Source organism: Thamnophis sirtalis, unplaced genomic scaffold, assembly GCF_051295495.1.
Source record: "Thamnophis sirtalis isolate CommonGarterSnake01/CBP01778 unplaced genomic scaffold, rThaSir2_p1.2 scaffold_4, whole genome shotgun sequence".
Taxonomy (NCBI): Eukaryota; Metazoa; Chordata; class Lepidosauria; order Squamata; family Natricidae; genus Thamnophis; species Thamnophis sirtalis.
The window spans coordinates 81,284,921-81,294,666 of record NW_028261384.1 but is presented as its reverse complement, the minus strand read 5'-3'; the positions used below and the strand labels follow the sequence as shown (position 1 = coordinate 81,294,666).

At 36.7% G+C, this 9,746-nt stretch overlaps 1 protein-coding gene across 1 annotated transcript in view; it reads left to right on the top strand.

Moving 5' to 3' along the window:
• Nucleotides 1–232: 232 nt before the first annotated feature.
• Nucleotides 233–9,746, top strand: part of MSANTD3 (Myb/SANT DNA binding domain containing 3) — a 36,561-nt gene continuing 27,047 nt past the window's right edge. Inside the window, exon 1 of the mRNA XM_014052420.2 lies at nt 233–1,302. The gene's annotated coding sequence lies outside the window, so the exon portion shown is untranslated. The remainder of the gene's footprint in view (nt 1,303–9,746) is intronic.

Here is a 9,746-nt window from a genome sequence, read left to right as displayed (position 1 = left end):
GTATTTTAGGATTCTTGATGAATATATTTTCCCCTTTTTTCTTTTTTTCTCTTTTATGTAATCACATTTGCCCAATAAAGAATTCCATTCTGTTCTATTCTATTGGGAGAGATTTGTTTTTTAATGTTAGCTAAATAAAGTTTTCATCTTTAGAAGTGTGTCATTTCTGAAAGTCAGTTTTTAAACTCACAATAATTCTTGTCTGAATCTGCACTACGGGGGAAAGATTAATAGAAGGGAATATTAACTCGGCTTGAATTGTGCAGTCCTTGACTCTCTATGAGTTGGCTGGTTGCTTGCAAATGTTTTGTTACAGATATTATCGTCAGCACTCAGTAGTTAAAATTACCTAATCTGGTAACGCAACATTTGCAAGGAAACAACCAACCTCAGAGAGCACGGGAGAAAGAGTGACAGCTGAGGGGAGTAGGACGGTCTCTATCCAAGTCCTTCAACCCCTTCGATGAACCGCAGACAACGGGACGAACGTAAACGAAGGTCCTGATTGTAAATCTAAATCGCGCCGGCTCTGCTTCAAAAACATCCCATAGGCTGCCGTCCGCCAGTTACCGAAAGACTGTTGCGCACGCGCAAGTTGGCTCTTCCTACTTTTGTCGGAATAATTATCATCAGTTAGACGGAAAACCCTAACTGGATAACCAGGAGAGGGAACGGCATTACACATTTATGTTTTATTGTTCTAACGAAGGATAGTGGTGTAATCAAATTAATAGGGAAAAGGAAGCAAATCGCGTTCTTTTTGCTCATAATCATATACACTTGGATTTAGTGCGTAGGGAATTGCAGATTTTTGCTAAACAGTCGGTCTTCCCTACGCTATCCCACCGTGTCGGAATTTGAGAAGAGCAGGAAAGCGGGGCTAATAGTGTGACTGTGGGAGGGACAAAGAGGTCTAGCCTTCCACCCCAGTTTCGAAGCGGGAGCAGAAAATAAAGGCCGGTAATGGTGGTGCATTATTAACTAAAAATTGCTATTGTCTTTCAAATCTAAGACGCTGGCGTTACAATTGCAGAATATATATTTTTCTTTCTGTCTCATTATTGTTTTTTTCGGAAGTAGTGATAACAACCACTACAAGACCAACATTCTGTTTGGATCCAGCTTGCGTCCCTTTATTTTTAAATCTACGACCGCTAATGTGCATGTAAATTGCTGGGCCGGTTTTTTTTTTTGTCAGGCTAACATCTTTGCTTCCTTTTACCTAAACCAAGAAGAGGATATCGGCAGCATCGAGGAGAAAGGAAGGGGAAATCTGAGAAGGCCTTTATGCACAGAAGCCTGGTAACTTACATGCATATATATTTGTGTTTATTTAGAAGAAAAAAAACGTTTCAGAGAAGCACTTTGAAATCCTCTCTCCATTATCATTTGCTTTAGGCCATGCTTAGAATGTTTATAGATAGAAGCAGATTTCTTTATTTACTGGTCTCAACAGTAAATCTCTCAGAAATCACAAAATCTCAGTATCTAGGAGTAAGCCTCAATGAACAAAGTTGGGTACCATTGAATAAATGTATTGCTAACGTTATTTAATGTAAGCAAGATTAGGTACAGTTTTCTGAAGACGAAAATAAATAGAATACTTATAATGCAATTTTAATTAGTTGTTTTGGTTCCAAAATTAGAACTACGATTTTAAAAGAACTTGCTTTTTTTCCACCAATTTTTTTAATACCGGTAAAACACTGATCTTGAAAACATCCAGGCAGATAATGTTAAGACAGATTTACCCTTTAATAAAATCTCTAGTAAAACCTTGCTTTTGTATTTTTGCATGTGATTTTTTGCAATTTTTTTGCGAAGTTTGGATGCAATCAACTTTCACAATCTGGTTATACAATCTTTTTCTGTAAGTAAAGAATAGATTGTACTTATACTTTATTTACAAATGTACATTTTTCTATTGATTTTGCTTGGTTCCATTGATAATACAATCAATTTTTTCAGATCTTACACTTGGGAGGAGGGGATATATGCATATTCCAAGATAGTGCCCAAGAAGTTATAAAGGTTCTTCATGACTCACCTTTAGATACTACTTGTCTCCAAAACTGAGTCAGTTGGCAATTCTCGATCAGAAGGACCTCAAAGGGGATGTGGCAAAATGGGTAATTGGGTAATGTGCTAACAATTTTGATCTGCCTGAGAGTTGGTCTCTCTATCACCTAGACTTGTTAATTTGAAAAAAGAAGGGAAGAAAAATAAATAATGCTTAACTTTGCTTCTGTTCTGTTAAACTGTTGTTTTTTCAGGGCATTTGGAGATGTCACATATTCCAGGCTTAGAATGATCTGCTATATTATGAACTCAAACATATTCAGCAGGAGATTGATTTAAAGATATTAACAACTATTACTAAGAATATTTGTTTACCTTAAATGTGCCTTTATTTGAGGTCAATATTCCAACAGCTAGGGTCGACATGACAAAACACATAGGGTAGGCGCCTCTCTGTTTGAAGAATGAGCAAATTACAGTTCCCACCACAACAGCAGCTAAATATATTTCACCTGTTTCTCTGAACTTTACTGTTACCAAAGTTCTTGATCTGTTTTGCTGATGATATATTGATTAGAGTACAGTATCTAAACACAATATGACTTATCTGTCAGTTTATTTTAATGCTCCTGTCAAACAAACAATTATTTTGTTCAAACAAGTTTCCTACTTCAACTAGAAAGTTTAGTTTGATTCAGTAATCTTCATTTTGTGCAGGAAGGAGGTTTGCCTATTGAAGATGACTGCATAAAAGATTAATTTTATATTTGTAAGTTCTTCAGCATTTTTAATTACAGTTTTTATGTTGCTGAAATGTCAGGAAGAGTTGGAATATAAATACATTTAATTACAACTTGTTAGAAAATTCTTTGAGAAGTTCAGGAAGAATCATAAACATCCACCTGAGAAAAATCCATAGTTTATATTATTGAAATTTGATTCTCCTAAATTTCAAATGATACCAGGAATCCAGAAAAGGATATTTGATTCAGCTGAAGATTGAATATAAAAGCAAATATTCGGCATAGCAAATCACTTACTCATTCTAATCTGTCTCCCATAACTGCTTGTTAACCTATGATGTAAATTTAAATTCACAGGCTTTATTTTATTTTATATTCTCATTTTTATACTCCTCTAGTTTTCATGGTGATATTAATATCTTATAAAAGTGAGGAGTATATTAACAATGCAGAATCTACTGTGTTTTCCCAAAAATAAGACAGGGTCTTATTTTCTTTCTTCCCCCCCCCCCCCCGAAATGAGCAGTTGGCTTATTTTCAGGGAGATACTATTTTTGAGGTGCAGAAGGCGGTGAGCATGGTCACCTCATGGCTGCTGCTATGTTGCAATATTTTCAGGGAGGGCCTATTATAGTGTATGCGATCAAAAGCCCGATTGGGCTTATTATCCAGGGAGGTCTTATTTTCAGGGAAATAAGGGTATATGCTCACCTTAGCTTTTATATTTTATTTTACTGTCCGTAAATATTTGTCCAGGAGAACTTAAAGAATATAATATATTTTTGGATAGTTTTGAGTTTATTGCTCAAAAGTCCTTTTCCTTTTATTGAAACAAAATCAAATAATGACAATGTGCCATCAGTCCATTCTTGCAAATTTATTATACATTTCTCCTTCCAATATTGCATATTTTTTATCAACCGCCATGCTTCAGTTCTTGATGGCATTTCTTGATAGATTCCAAAAGTAGCAATGCAAAAGAAGAAGAATAGAGCAGCGTTTCCCAACCTTGACAACTTGAAGCTGTCCGGACTTCAACTCCCAGAATTCCCCAGCCAGCATTCGCTGGCTGGGGAATTCTGGGAGTTGAAGTCCGGACATCTTCAAGTTGCCAAGGTTGGGAAACACTGGAATAGAGGCATCTAACACTCAGTGATTGTTCTTACATAATTGAGAATGAATAAATATTAGCAGACTAACTGATTTCAGTCCACGATACGGCAATAAAGGGACAATCAAATCCATTAGAGTTAATGTTTCAAATGTTCTTGAAATAACAACATGAGTGCAACCAACCCTTATTAAACAGATTCTAGGATCGATGATTAAAAATCATAGTGTTTCCTATATGGATCAGAATATTCTAGTTAAGTAAAGAGCACTGAAAATAGTGATCTATGTCCTGTGTGTACAGAACACATTGAGCCAATATTCTGTGTTTATATATTAAAAAAAAAAAACATCGTTAACCTTAGGATAAATAGCTCTCAGTAAGTTGAACCAAATGTTCCAATCAAATGAAATGACAATAAGATGTGACTTTGATTATAGGAAACTTCTTCATCCTTTATGGACTTCTTGTGTAAAACAGAAAAATGAGCTTAATCTATAGTTTTGACAAATAGGCTAGATTATAGAAATAAGAGAGTCATGAGGTAACTTTAGAGAAAGAGGTAAATGTACAATTGTTCTCATAACTGCTTGAAAGGAAAATTGGAAGTCACTTTATATTTTCTAGTCTATCATTTTTTCTTCTTTTTTACCCTTTAGAATTCTCATATGTTTTTCTTTTTGCTTTCAAACTCTGATTTAGTTTATCTTTCCTCTTGTTTTTAAATTTTTCAATAAAATTATATTTTAAAAAGAATATAGGGACCATCCCCCTCAAACATATGCATACACACATACAAGTTAAGTTTACTTTATTGTCATTGCACCTCATACCACGAAATTAAATGCCATCTTCAGTGTACGTTATAACTATAAAAATAAAACACAAACACACATCCTTCACATTCTATACCATTCAATTGAAAACCAAATATTGCATTAGTATTGTACTGGTATTGCACTACAAAAAACACTAGTTGTCATTTGACAACGAATTCATGGGGAAATAAATTATGTCCCAATCAAAAGAGATATCCCAATTCAGAAAAATAATGATTTGATTATCATTGTGCTTTTTTTTGTTGTGGTACCTGCCCTGTCACTTGATGCCATTCTGAGACTTTACTAACTCCATTGGGGCTAAGATATTAGCTTGGAGGCATAACTCTATTTTTTCTGTTTTTGTACACTAGATAGAATCACAGTTATGAATTAGCCAGCCATATAATTCATTTTAATGCTTGAAATGGTTACAAATCACAGCCAAAATCTTTGGCCTCCTTTAATCCGCAATCAGGCAGACAATGTATAAATGAAGAAAAGGCAAGCTAATTGTTACACTTCCCAGAAATGGTGGTGCAACAAAAATCACACTAATACAGGATCGTGACCCGTCAAAAGCGCGGAGGACAAAATCGCGCTCGACGAAAGCGCGCATGTGACGTCATCACAGCGCGACGAAAAAAATTAAAAAATTAAATTAAATTAAAATTAAAGCAAGCCGATTCACATAAAGGTAAGGGTTAGGTTAAGGGTTAGGGTTAGGGTTAGGTTAAGGGTTAGGGTCAGGTTTAGAGCGTTAGCGTTAGGTTTAGCGTTAGGTTAAGGGTTAGCGTTAGGTTTTTCGTTACGTTAACGGTTAGGTTTAGGGTTAGATTTAGGGTTAAGTTAAGGGTTAGGTTTAGGGTTAGGTTTAGGGTTGATGACATGACTTCAGGGATGCTACAATGGTTGTAAGTGTGAAAAATGCTCATAAGCCATTTTTTCAATGCCGTTGTAACTTTGAATGGTCACTAAATGAAGTGTTGTAAGTCGAGGATTACTTGTATTGATTTTATGCCATTCAGTTCAATTTCCACTGCTACAAATCTACCACGTTCATCTAACAAAAGTAATTTAGGTTTAAATAAGGGTTTATAACAACTCCATTAACTCCAGCATATATAAATCACTTCCCTAATATTTTATTTATTAAATACTTCTTGTCTTGTTTCTTAATATGTGTTTCTTGAAAGCAAATTATATCAGCATTAAATTTCCTTAAGTAATTAAGTATTTTTATGTTTAGATGGGGCATTTGCCCCATTAATATTCCATGCTATGAACTTAATCTTGAACCTTGGATAAAATAGTAAGTTCCTGTACAGACATTTCAGCCACATCTTCTTTAGTATCAACTTTTTGAGGGTTATTTACATCTTGCTACTTGTCTGCCCAAATTTCCTCATCTGGAACCAAAATTAGTTTATTTAATCAAGAAGTCCTTGGCTTTTTCTATAGAATTGGGTCTAAATCTTTGCTCTTTGATGAGTGAATATCAGTCCTTCAAGTATGTCCCAATGGAAGGGAATTTTTCTCTTCTTCAGGTTATCGTTGAGGAAGGAATAAGTTTTCCTTTTTCTCAAATTCTGACGGATTTCTTTCAAAACAATTATATCCACTTTTTCATTTTTACTTTAGATTTAAAATGACAATTTAAAACATCTCTCGTTCTTCTTACAAAATGGATTAAAACACCCCTTGGTAGTTTTCTTATAGTTGCAAATCTGGAATTTACTTAATACATTTTGCCTGTTTCAAGGTCGAGGGTCTTCTCAATTAATTAACCTGGCCAAGCTTTTAATTATCCTTGGTCTAATATCCTCTCCAGAGAATTCAGGAACTTTTCAAAATCTTAATTGGAGTTGCTTAAATTATAATTCTAAAAGAGATCTTTCATCCAAATCAGCTTCATGCTGGAGATTGTTCTTCTTCAATTTATGCTCCATCATATCCTGTTTAATATCTCCAGTCAAATGTTATATCTCCTTGTGAAGTTTCTTTGAAATTTCATCACTTTTTTTGAAAGTACGTCAAATTTTGATTCAAGTTTTGTTCCCATTCCTTGAATTAGTCTATGTGATTTAGCTGTATATACATTCAAAAAAGATCTTCGAGATTCTGCATCTCCTGATATTCTTTCAGTTTTCTTATGACTGATCATTTCTCTAAAATGTAACCGAAGTTTAAAATTTTAAACTTTGAACTTGCATATTTTAAACATTAAATCCAATGGGTTTAGTATATAAAATAATGTAACTGGAGAGTTAGTAAGAATTGATAATATTACAATCTTTTGGCTCCCTTATGTGGTCAAACAACGCTACTGCAATGTAAGCTACAAAATATACCTGAAACAAGTGCTTCTTTGTTTAATAGCCCTCCTGGCTTGTCAAACAGAAGTAAGTAAAATTAGAATTACTTCTCCCCCTCCCCACCACAGAATCAAAACATCATTTAGGCAGTCTTTATTTTAAAAGCAAAGAAATTCAGGAGAATCAATTAAAGTTAATAAAAGTCCCTTCCACAGTAATGTCCATCTTCTTTATTTGGTCTTGGATAGACCAATTTCTCCCCCCTTGCCATCTTAAAGTCATGAAGCTTCAGAAATGATGATATTTCAACAAAAAGGAAAAAGTATCCCAGACTTTCCTAGGGAAAAAAAGCAAGTATTAGTGGCAAGAGATTCAAAGGGAAAAGAAACCATAGTCCGCAGACCAGACAATCAATCTAGGGAGATATGTTATCTCCTTGGAGCAAAAATCAAAAGATGTAACTAAGAACCTTACTAAAAGAAACCCTACAGATTACTATCCCTTTAGAAGTGTAGAAACGTGGGAATGAATGGTACAACAATGAATCTGAAAACTATAATAAGATTATGAACAGTTAGAGAAGATAGTCAAAGAATTAAGAGCACAAATGATGTTTTCAGCTATACTTCCAGTAAAAGACCAACATTCAGTGAGGGAACAATGGATTTTAGAATGAACCATTGGCTTAAAAATGGTGTTGTCGAGAACGTTGGTTTCTTAAGATTAGGATCTTAATTACCAACATGAAGAGCTCTTGTCAAGGGATAGACAGCATCTCACAGGAACTGGAAAGAATATATTCAGAAAAAGTCTGGCTCATATTATCAGAAGGGTTTTAAACCAAGGTGGATTTGATTTAAATCAAGTTGATTTAAATCATGATTTAAATCAAAGGTTTGATTTAAATGAACTCTTTTTAAATCATATTTTTTAAAGAGCAACAGTCATCTCTGTCCCGCAGTGGTTCCTCCTCTCAGCCACTGTTGAGTCACCGATAGTCCCATTCAATTTAATGGGATGGCTGGTGAAGGACAGTGACACAACAAGGTAAGGGACGCGGCAGGCAGCAGGTGACTGGATCCCCGCTAACGGGCTGCCATGATGGATCTGAAATGACAGATGCTCTTTAAATGTAAGGACTCATTCTTGCTTTTAGTTAGAATCTTTAATATTATTATTTGAAAACAAAATTAAGGTTTCCTATTTAGCTTTCAGAGCTAGGATTCATTAAATGAGTTTACCAAAAATGTAAATATTGCAGAATATACAGCCTTATACTACACAACTAAACTCCATTTTATGCTGAATAAACTAAATTATTAATTTATGTTAAAGAGAAAATTATCTTTAGATAGATTTTTACTCCAAAAGTATTTTATTAAAATAAATTTGATAAAAATAAATAAAATCTGATTTATTTTTTATTTTTAAATGATATTTTTGTCCACCCTACTTTAAACTAAAATTGAGGGATAAGGGTGACCAACCTTTAGAACCTAAATTTCATTTCATTTCATTTTTTATTTTATTTAAATTTATAGGCCGCCCTTTTCCCTGAGGGGACTCAGGGCGGCTTACAATTAATGGGAAGGGAGTGTAGGACAAAACACAAGAAAGAAAGAAAAAAAGTGTGAATAAAAAAAAAATAAACCGATAAAACACAACATTCATTCAACATTCGGGTGGGGCAAGTACAGGTCTTATCCCCAGGCCTGACGGGATAGCCAGATCTTGAGGGCTGTGCGGAAGGCCTGGACGGTGGTGAGGGTACGAATCTCCACGGGGAGATCGTTCCAAAGCGTCGGAGCTGCAACCGAGAAGGCTCTTCTCCGCGTAGTCGCCAGTCGGCACTGACTGGCGGATGGAATTCGGAGGAGGCCTACTCTATGCGATCTGATGGGACGAAGGGAGGTAATTGGCAGAAGGCGGTCTCTCAAATAGTCAGATCCACTACCATGGAGAGCTTTATGAATGGTGAGTAGCACCTTGAAGCGCACCCGGAGATCAACAGGTAGCCAGCGCAGCTCACGGAGGATCGGTGTTATGTGGGCGAACCGTGGTGCGCCCACGATCACTCGCACGGCCGCATTCTGGACTAGCTGAAGTCACCGGATGCTCTTCAAGGGCAGCCCCATGTAGAGCACATTGCAGTATTCCAGCCTAGAGATCACAAGGGCTCGAGTGACTGTTGTGAGGGCCTCCCGATTCAGGTAGGGCTGCAACTGGCGTACCAGGCGAACCTGGGCAAATGCCCCCCTGGTCACAGCTGACAAATGATGGTCAAAAGTCAGCTGTGGGTCCAGGAGGACTCCCAAGTTGCGGACCCTGTCTGAGGGGTATAAATTTTGACCCCCCCAGCCTGAGTGATGGAACGTTGGCCAAATTGTTGGGAGGGAAGCACAACAGCCACTCGGTCTTGTCCGGGTTGAGTACCAGTTTGTTAGCTCTCATCCAGTCCTTAACGGCCTCAAAACCCCGGTTCATCACGTCCACCGCTTCATTGAGTTGGCACGGGGTGGACAGATACAACTGTGTATCGTCCGCGTATTGATGGTATTTTATCCCGTGCCTCCGAATGATCTCACCCAGCGGTTTCATGTATATGTTGAATAGTAGGGGGATAAGACCGAGCCCTGCGGCACCCCATAAGTTAGGGGCCTCGGGGACGATCTCCGCCCCCCCACCAACACCGACTGCGACCTGTCCGAGAGGTAGGAGGAGAACCACTGCAAGACAGTGC